Genomic DNA, 11,464 nt, shown 5'->3' with positions numbered 1-11,464 from the left:
ATGCATTGAAAGATTATGAATGGATGAACACAACATGTCATAATCCTAATAATCCTAATTCTAACGAGCATTAAGAAAAAATTTGACAAACTAATTCCACGAATGAATAGGTTTTGTCGGTAACGCTTTGAATCACGTTTCTATTCTTTCCCGGAGAGTAAGAGTAAATAACCCCATAATTCATGTGGAGAGTAAGAGAGAATAAATAACCTGCGTAATTCGTCAATAAATTTTCCATAAGCTTTGTATCTTAAAAGAAACTGAAAAAGATGTTCAAAAGGAGAAAGAGTACTCTCACCATCAAGTCTTAGTTTCGACAAGGAGTTGATTGTCTCGTTGGGAATCCTTTGAGTAGGCCCCCGTGAACCAAAAACATGCTCCAAGTGCAAGTTTTTGTTGTTAGTTTCTAGTGAATGTCTTTTATACATGTTTTGTGTGGGTTCTTATGTATTAATCATTTTGTCAAATTTGTCTACATATTTTGCAAGTTTCTGTTATTAATGCCTAGTGAATGTCTCTTATACATGTTTTGTGTGGGTTCTTATGTATTAATCATTTTGTCGATTTCTACATATTTTGTATTGCCTATGTGAGGGGAAACCCTCCAAAATCAATCTTTTGGAGTTTGATTGGAATTTCCATTCGGTGAGTGAAATTACTTCTTTCATTTTTTTGTTTGTTTTGATTCCAAGGTAATCCAAATTAATTTATGTAAAATTTGATTTGATTTTTGTGATTCTAAATTTTATTTCACAAGAAGGAATAGAATTAGATTTTTGTGATTTTAAATTTCATTTCACATAAAAGGACGAAACTAAACTCGGAATATAACCTACATATTTTCTTCACCTGCCCCCAGGTGCTACCCATATGGCAGAACATTGCAACACAATGCGGTTTTTCCCACTATTCTTTCTCTACGGTTTCTGAAGCTTTCAAGAAATGGAGCAATATGAACAAAGAACAGAGAGCCATTCCCTTATTGGTCATTTGGGCCATATGGAAGTGCCGAAACGATAGAATATTCAGTTCAAAGAAGGATACAAACAATTCAGTGGTCGCTTCTATTATATCTCTTTACAGCTCCCTTGGTCTAGATGGTAAGAATAGGATCTCTTATGGAAGGAGCCTAACGACAAATTCAAAGAGATTTAGAAATGGAAGAGATCCCCTAATAATGTTCTCCGCGAACCCCCCATGCGCCTTCTTCGATGGCGCAACCCAACAGGGAATATGTGCATGCGGCGTACTCATCAGAACTACAAAGGATCAAGCCACTGAAATCAACTGGAATGCAGGTTCGGGATCCAACAATAAAGCTGAAGCGGTGGCATTAACGGGACTCCTTTCCTTCTGCAACTTTCTTAATATTCCGAATTTGAAAATCTATAGAGATTCGAGGCTAATCATTGATCATGTTTTGCAAAAGCACAATATAGAAAACTTTCACCTTACTGGATGGTTGGATAGGATTGCAATGTTGTGGAACAGCAGGCGGGACTATTCCATCTCCCACATTGACAGGAACCAAAATAGTGAAGCCGATTCACTATCTAAAATGGGCCTTTTAGCTCCCCAAGGCATATGGCGGATGCAGATTAGAACGGACAGCCACTGCTTCCAGGTCCAGGATTTCTGTTTTCAGGGTATATGATTCTCAAAACAGTTAATTTGTGGTATGTTTTTTCTTTTTCTCATACGATGGCTTAACTCACTGTTAAGGTATGCACTCTTCAAAGTTTTGTAAGTTTTATAAGTCCTATTGATTTCTACTCTATTCCCCAAGTAACTATTTTGGGTATATAGGTTGCATATGGTCCATATTTTTAGTCATCTTTATAGAATGTGGCATATACGTGTCAGTTATATTTCTCCGACAATATATCTAAGATAATGTATTTGTATTAAGATACCTCCTATGAATACAATACATATAGTTTTTTTGTGCTGAAAAGAAAAAAGTAATTTGTTTGGTGCATAAGTTAATGAAAGAATAGTAATATCTTTTTATTTGTATTTTTTTTTTTGATTTTGTGTTAATAATTAATCACAGAAAAGAGAAAGTATTGTGTTGTTTATAGGTGAGTTGATTGTATTAAAGATAGGTAATTATTTGGGCATGCAAAATTGAATAAATTTAGAGACTGAATCAATTCTGTGAGTTTGAGTTAAGTTTTATTTTGAGTAAAGTCAAAGTTGGAGAGTGTGCATGTTGAAGCTATTGTGAGTGAGTTGCTAGTCCAAAAAACATAAATACCCCTCACCATGTTCATTGTAGTAATCAAGTTTGTGTGATGAATAGAACGAGTTTGTGTGATCAATAATAAAGTGAGAACTCATGTTGTGTGTGTGAAACATTGTACATTTCTTTTTATTTCTTTCCAACAAATTGATATCAGCACTGAGGAAAGATTCGAAAATCCAACAAAACCATAAAAAGAGGAAAAGCCAACAAAACTATCCCAAAAAAAAGAAAACTAGTGATTTTAAAAATCATGAAAAAAGTACCATCATAAATTTAAGGTTCCATTCGTGGGTTATGAAGTGTAAAAGGCACGATGATTGGACAGAAACTTAGGAATTTCTAGCTCATCCTAGTTTCCGCTCTATCAAAAAGTGCGATGGAGTGGCCAAGCATAAATTTAAGAGGCTAATTAGTTTGTTGTTCCAAAGTTTGAAAAAGGGTCACGTCGGTATACAATAAAGTTTTTTATTTAAGTCATTTTTAAAGGATGTGTGACCATCATTTTTGGAAATGCTCTTTCGGAAATATTTATAAAGGTATTTTCCTAGGAAAAAAAAAGTTATTTTAATATAAATTAAAGTTTTTTTTTAAAGAGGTTTTTGAAAAAAAGTGATTTAAAGATTTTATAAAAGGAGGGTTTTTATTTTTTAAACTAGATTTTTTTTGAAGATGGTTTAATATAGTTTTTGTTGTGGTTTTTATCATTTACATGGAAGGATTATGATGTGTGGGTTATTAATATGGAGAACACGTTGAAGGATCGTGATGTTTAGGAGAATGTCGAGTTTGGGTTTCGAAAACTTAAAGATGAAGTAGCTTAACCAGCCCTGACTAATGTAGAGAAGGAGCAATTGAGGAAAGACAAAAGAAGAATTTGCAAGCATTGAAACTTATCGAGCAAGGAGTGGATGAAACAATGTTATAGAAAATTATGATCACATATTCAACAAATATGGCATGGGAGATTTTGGTGGCATGCTATAAAGGTCTTGTCAAATTAAATATTGTTAAGTTACATAATACTAGGAGATATTTTGAAAGCCTATAGATGAATGAAATAAAGGATATTGATTCATTCATGAATCAAATTTTGACTATTGTAAACTAATTAAGGATTTATGGTGATGACATAGAAGATCAAACAGTTGTTGATAAGGTCCTCATATCTTTGTCTACCAAGTTTGACTCTATGGTATCAACCATTGAAGAAGCCAAGGATTTGACAACATTGTGAGTTGATGAATTGATGGGATTGCTTCTATCCCATGAAGTTATGATAGATAGATATAAGGATTCCACCTTAGAAACAAATTTTAAAATTCAGGTTTCTATTTCAAGAGACAAAGGTCGAGGTAGAGGTAGATCGAAAGGAACAAGATGAGGAAGAATATATGGTTGTCAAAGAGTTGTAAAATAAGAGAAGGAACAAGAAAGAGATGTTATTGTTGTAATAAATTTGGTCATTATGCTCGTGATTGCACGAAGACACTAGCTCATCAAGGAAAGCAGAGAGATAATGTAACTGTTGAGAATATTGAATCCATGTTCCTAGCTTGTCATACCATGCATAAACCTTCTGATAATGTTTTGATATTAGACGTTGGTTGTAGTAACCACATGATAGGAAACAAGAATCTGGTTACAAACCTCAATTAATCTATGAAGACAAAGGTAAAGTTGGTTAGTGAAAATACTGTGGATGTAGATGGAAAAGGAGTGGTAAACATTCTAACCAAGTTGGGAGAGCCGAAGAAAATCTTACAGGTATATTATGTCCCTCGTATCAAACATAATTTTATAAGTGTTGGTCAATTGATGTAGAAGGGATACAAAGCTATTTTTCAAGCACAAGAGTGTGTTATATATGGTAAGCCTCCAGGCAAGCAGTTGTTAGCCAAGGTGAAGATGACAATGAAGATACTCTTTCCCCTAATCATGAATTACAGTCATCAGGTTAGTTCTTTTACAGTTGCTTGTTCTAATGATTACTGGTTATGGCACTTTCAGTTTGGGCATTTTCACTTCTCTAGTTTAATATTGTTGCAATAGAAACATATGGTTAGAGGATTAACTCCCATCAAATAACCTTCTAGTACTTGTGAGTGTTGCATATTGGGAAAGTAACATTGTGAAATCTTTCTGAAGGGAGTTTCATACAGAGAAAAGTAACCACTACAGTTTATTGATACAGACCTATGTGGACCTATGAGGACACAATCGATTGGTGGTCCAAGTTATTACTTCCTCACTTCCATTGATTATTTCAACAGAAAGACATGGATTTACTTCTTGAAGCAGAAGTATGAAACTTTTTCAAAGTTCAAAGAATTCAAAGCCTTAGCAAAGAAGTAGAGTGATTGTCATATGAAGGTGTTGAGGTTAGATCGTGGTGTAGAATATGACTCGAAGGAATTCCATGCTTATGGCAAACAACATGGAATTAGAAGGAAATTTACAACTAGATACACAACATAGCAGAATGGTGTAACAGAGATAAAGAATGGAACAATTATGAACATGAAAAAGAGCATGTTGAAAGGAAGAAACTTACCTAATGAGTATTGGGCATAAGTAGTTGCATGCATTGTTTATGTGATAAACATATCTCATACAAAGAGTGTGATGTATAGAGTACTAGAAGAAGCATTGGTTAGGTATGCCTTGTAGTGTATCTCATCTTAGAGTGTTTGTATGTGTAGCCTATGCACATGTGCCTAAAGAGCTATGAGGCAAGTTGGATGATAAAAGTGAAAAGTGCATATTTACTAGTTATAGTGAGCAGTCAAAATCTTCTAAATAAAATATCCCTATCACCAAGAAGACCATAATCAACAGAAATGTTGTGTTCAAAGAACAAGAGTCATGGAATTGGACTATAGACAAAAGAGTTGTTGCAAGAGTGTCATTGATGGAAGAAGAGGATGCATTAGAAAATGAATAGCACGAATCATAGGAGAAGACACCAAAAAAAGTCGCACCAGTAAGATCTCCAAGATATTCTAAACATCATGGATCTTCAAGTAGATTAGTAGATCAGAGTTCTCCCAACAATGAGTCAGGTGATGAATCAAGAAATGGTAAGAGAAGAATGAGAAGTCTAAAGTATATTTATGATGATTTGGATGTTAGTTCAAATTTTGCATTGTGGTCGTTTCAACTTTCATCATTTGAAGAAGCTATTAAAGAAGAAAATTGGGTGCAAGCTACGGATGAAGAAATACAAGCTATTGAAAAGAATGATACTTTGGATATGGTTGATTTTCCAAAACATAAAAATATCTCTGGAATCGGTGTACAAGACAAAGTTGAATGCAAAAGGAGAAATTGATAGATTTAAAGCAAGAATTGTAGTGAAAGGGTTCTCGCAGAAACCGGGAATAGATTTTGGAGAAACATTTTATGTGGTGGCCAAATTGGATACTGTAAGAGAAATCTTAGCAACAAAAGATCAAAATATGTGGAAAGCGTATGAGATGGATGTGGAATCATCCTTCTTGAATGGAATTCTAGAAGAAGAAATCTATGTGCAACATCCTCCAAGTTATGAATTTGAAGGTCAAGAAGACAAGGTTTATATATTGAAGATATCGCGACTTAAGAAAACACCAAGAAACTGGTATAGTAGAATTGACAGCTACATGATCAAGAATTGATTTTGTAGAAGAATCATTGATCCTACCTTGTACACAAAGGTAAATGAACATGGATGGGTTTTGATTGTTTGCTAATATGTAGATGACATGATTTACATTGGCAATATTGAATTAGAAGAATTTAAAGGATCCATGAAGAAAGAATTTGAAATTACATGTCCTATGATATATTTGTTTGGCACAAAAGTTGAGAAATCAGATAAAGTGATATTTATTTGTTAAAATAAATATGCTAGAGTTTTGTCAAAAAGGTTCAAGATGAAAAATTGTAAACCTGCTCATCCATTAGTTGCAAGAGGCATAAAGTTAAGAAAGGATGATGAAGGATCATATTTCAATCCAACTCGATTCAAAATATTGGTTGGCAGCCTTATGTATCTCATAGCTACAAGACTCGATATTATGTAACGCGTTAGTTTGATTTCTAGATTTATGGAGTCTATAAAAGAATCACATTAGAGAGCAGGAGAAAGAATTATGAGATACATAGCAGGAAGAACATTTTGTGGCATATTCTATGCAAGCACAAAGAACAAAGATTTGGTTGGATACACTGACCATGATTTTGGAGGAAGATTGGATGATAGAAAGAGCACTTCTAGTTATGTTTCTCATCTTGGTTCACATGTGATACCATGGGCATACAAGAAGCATAATAATGTGACACTATCATTAATAAAGATATATAGTAGCAAAATCAGCAACATTTCAAGCGGTATGGTCACGAAGAGTTTTGGATGGAATTCAACATAAACAACAAGGATCGATAGTAATCTATTGTTACATCACCTCAGCCATTTTATTATCCAATCATAGTTGTTTCATTGAAAGAGAAAGCATATTGATACAAGATATTGTTTTATTAGAGAACTAGTGAGCAATGGAGAAGTTTATATGAAGCCTTGTGAATCTAGTGATCAATTGGCTGATATATTCACTAAGCCATTGACAAAAGATGTAATTGAGTTTCATATAGGATATGTAGGTGTCATAAGCTTAGCTGAGACTTAAACCAATATGCAGGTTTGAGTTGTCATGAGTCACGTATTAGTTTAGTGGTCGTAATTAAGGGGGAGTGTTAAAGATAGCTAATTACTCCCACATGTAGAGTTGACAAAATTTAGAGAGTTAGTTAAGTGAGTCAAGTGTGAGTGAGTTTGAGTTAAGAATTGTTTTGGGTTAAGTCAAATTTAGAGTGTGTGTGCATGTTTAAGTTATTGTGAGTGAGTTTCTAGTAAAAAAACATAAATACCACTCACCATGTTCATTGTAATCATCGAGTTTGTGTGATCAGTAGAAGAGTCGTAACTTGTGTTATTGTGTGTGTGTAACATTTTTCCTTTCCTCCTTTTCCTTTCAAACAGACGGAGACATCTAAAATAAATTGGAATAGGTAGATTAGAATAATCTAACCACCAAATTTAGGAGGCCTCTAGATTTCGAAGGTAGTTGTTATCTAGATGTGTCAAAATCCAAATCCTAGGCTATAATTTTACACTTAGTCGTCGCTAACGTTTGTCAAATCTTCAGATTATGGTTAGGTTAATAGTTATAAGGGTTATTTCTGGTTGCCCTTAAAATTTACTAATTTTTAAATGGTTGACCTAAGGTTAGTTTAATAAGTCGAAATAAGATAGATCATGAATTAGAGTCTTATAATTTTAATCCAGCTGGGTTTAAATTCTTCCATATATTCAAAAATGATGGCGTAGATCTAATTGGTTCAATCTTCCCATGAATTAGAAAATGAAGGTATAAATCTAGTTGGTTTAAATCCCCTTATATATTGAGAAAAGAGGGTGTACATCGAATTAGGAAATGAGGTTGTACATGTGATTGATTTGTTCTTGCATAGACTCTGTTATCTTTACCTACGTTTTAGGTATATGTCCAAAGTATAGTATTATATTAAGAAAATGTCAAAAATGTTATCATAATTCATGATTGTGTATAAATTAGGTTTTCTAATCACATCTCATGATTGCATATATGAAAAAAAATTATGATTGATTGTGGCTATGATTTCCATTTTTATTACCTACTTTTTAGGTATATGTCCAAAGTAAAGTATTATATTAAGAAAATGTCAAAATGTTATCATAATTCATGATTGTGTATAAATTAGGACTTCTAATCACATCTCATGATTGTATATATAAAAAAAATTATGATTGATTGTGGTTATGATTTCCATTTTTACTATTTAACTGCAACTTTTTTTAAAAATGATTGTGGTTGTGATTTCAATTTTAACTATTTAACTTTAGTACTTTTTTTTTTTTTTATAATTTTGGTTTTATATAAATTTCCTATCATAATCATTTGTTATTTTTCATCATAAGGGATCACTTTTAGTTGACTTATTAAGATAGCCTAACCCCTAGGGCGTCAAGGAGAATAGACCCTCACCTCCCATTAGTGAAGTAGTGAAGTACTTATAGGAAGAGGATATAGACCAATTGAGAGGCTAGAAAAAAGTCAACATATATTAGCATAGCCATATATTTTTAAAAGTTCATCATATATTAACATAGCCATATAAATTAAAGGGTTGGAAAATCAATCCATAATAAATATCAACTTCAAAACTTTATCTAAAATAATAATAATTATTATTATTGATAAAAGAAATTAATATATATTCATTTAATATATATATATATATATATATATATATATATATATATATATATATATATATATATATATAACAAGATTCTTAATCATGAAGATCCAAGTCTTTTACTATGAAAATTAGTAATTTGTAAATAGGATTTGTTACAGTGATATGGAATTTTTTTAATCAATGAATTTTATTAAAACTGTTAAAAAAGACCTAGCTACTTTATAAATAAATCTTAATATTTAATTTATATATATTAGTAAGAATTATTTTAAAATAGAATTAAATATTTTATGCAAGTTAAATTTTTACTATTCACCTAATAATTATTAATAATTGAATTAAAATTCTGAAAACTCTGATCCAAAATTAATCCAAAATAAACATACTTATAACATAATAATTTTTAAATAATCATATATTATTTTTAAAATATAAATTAACATACCTATCAACATCATATTTTATCATATATTATTGTTAAAAAATAAATAATATACTTATGAAAAAAAACAGCATTTGCCATGATACACGATCATGTAAAACGCCTCAATAATGTAAAGCATAACTGAAGATAATTTGTTCATAGTATGAACCAAATCCACAATCTTTAAAGGAACTTCTTGACTACTATTAATTTTAAGGGATGTTTTGTTTATAAATTTATAGAGCTTTGAGTGTGTTGCACTGCGTATCGCTTTATATACAACATTATTTATAAAAACGCATTATAAACAACATTCTTTATAATTTTTATAGGGTTTTCGAGAGTCTTGCACGGCTTAAAATTTCACATCCAACTAGTTTACTTTATCCCACCTCATCTATTTTGGCAAATGTATTAATTGGTCCTCTGAGTTTTACAAGTCACCTTAGTGAGTGTCTATTTACATTATTAGCGAATAAAATACTATATCCACACTTATATTTAGGTTAATATTTTTACATATATTTAGGTTTTAAACTTTAATGAAATTGTAATATTAAATACATTTTTTTAAATGAAATTATTAAAGAAAATTCTCTTGGTCACCACCATGCTTATTATATAAATTATCACAATATTCAACATTTAATATTGTTGACCATTATATAAATCATCACAATATAATATACCTAATTTTTTATAATTAATTTTTTCCATGTTATTTTAGTTTGGTATTATTATTTTTAATTAAATTTTTCAAAATTTCAAAAGTTAGTGTATGGTCATACTTTGGATTTATTCAAATTAGCTGAAAGTTAGCGTACCACACCTTAGGATTTATTCAAATTGGTTGAAATTTAGCGTACTAACTTAACTTGAGATCCTTAATTTGGTTTAAAATGGAATCACTTACCAAAGGTAACTTGTAATAATTTCATGGTGATATTTTACATAATTTATTTTCTTAATTTCAATGTTGTTTCTTTCCATGGTGTTTCATAATTTATTTTGTTAATTTCAATCTTGTTTCTTTTCATGGTGTTTCAAATTCAGTGCCAATTGGTACTTGGGATTTTGAAATTGGTTGAAATTAAAATCACTTATAACACTTATTTATTTTTCATTTAGAGTAGATTTGTAACTTGTAATATTTGATGTAACGCTATCTATATATATATTATTTTTCATTTAAAGTAGATTCGTAACTTATAATATTTGATGTAAACTATATATATATATATTTATATATTCTTAATTTTAATCTTGCTTCTTTTAATGGTGTTTGTTTTTAAATTGGTTAAAGTAATTATTTCTATTTTTAAACATAATAAACTTTATTATGTAAATCATCATTCTATATAAAAGCACATTTACACACACAACCATTTTTTTTACCAATAACATATCATCAATCTAGTACAAATATATATTTTCACATCTATTCACATATATCTATATATTTAAGAAATAGATAAATCAAATCACATTTGCTCACACATATCTATAATTTTAGAAAATGAACAAATCATCAATTTGCCACAAATATCCATCATTCTACCATGGATGACACTTATTAACACACATTCCTAATGACACTTATTAACACACATTCCTATTTTTAAGGAATTGGCAAATCATTATTCCACCTCAAACAACATTATATCACAAAGAATCCATATTAAGGCATTCTTAAATAAAAAATATTATATTTTTGTTTTAATGTTTTTTAAATTTTTTAGTTTTAATAAATTTATTTTGTATTATTCAATTATATAGTTTTCTTCATTAAAATTAAAATTTATTATATTTTTATTTTTATTTTTTAATTTATTATTATTGTAACATACTAAAACCTTAACACCTAGATATTTATATAACAAATATAATGAAATTTTTATTATATGGTTATTGTTTTACATTACACTGTAATATTTCTTGAGCACTTGGGTTCATTGGCGGGGTAAGCACCAATCCCCAGGAGTGCAGCCACCCCGCCTGCATTTAATCTTCCCTCGCTGGCACGCCTTTGGATGGTACCTCTCCATTAAGGCGGAGAGAACCCCGAGATTTCCCACTTAAACTGCAGTCCTTCATTAATGTTGATGAGACCGAGTTTCAGAAAAATCTCGAACCTCAGCACTTGGCATCACTTCCACCATTGGATCAGAGAAGATCTACGGTTTTCGTGGCTAGGAACATAAACCGGTGGGTTAACGTAACTCTCTGCGAGGTCTTGGGTCATTTGGTTATGCAACGATGGTGGAGCTTCGGCTCTGCGATAGAAGACGACCCAGATGGCAGTATGATGGAACGACACTACTTCCCTATTTGATTCACCTCTACTGACATTCAGGTGTAGCGTAGAAACGCCTCCAGCCCCAATCTCACCTGACAGTTAACTCTTTTCTTATTTGACATTTATGTTTTTCTCTGAATCCCTCTACCTGGCTCATGCACAAGTAGAAGTATCGATAGCGGGACTCTGACTCTGGAGGGACACGTTTGGTTCATTCCGC

This window comes from Pinus tabuliformis, chromosome X, assembly GCF_031772625.1.
Source record: "Pinus tabuliformis cultivar Carrire ecotype Pingquan chromosome X, CPIR1, whole genome shotgun sequence".
Taxonomy (NCBI): domain Eukaryota; kingdom Viridiplantae; phylum Streptophyta; class Pinopsida; order Pinales; family Pinaceae; genus Pinus; species Pinus tabuliformis.
This window is presented reverse-complemented; position numbering follows the sequence as displayed.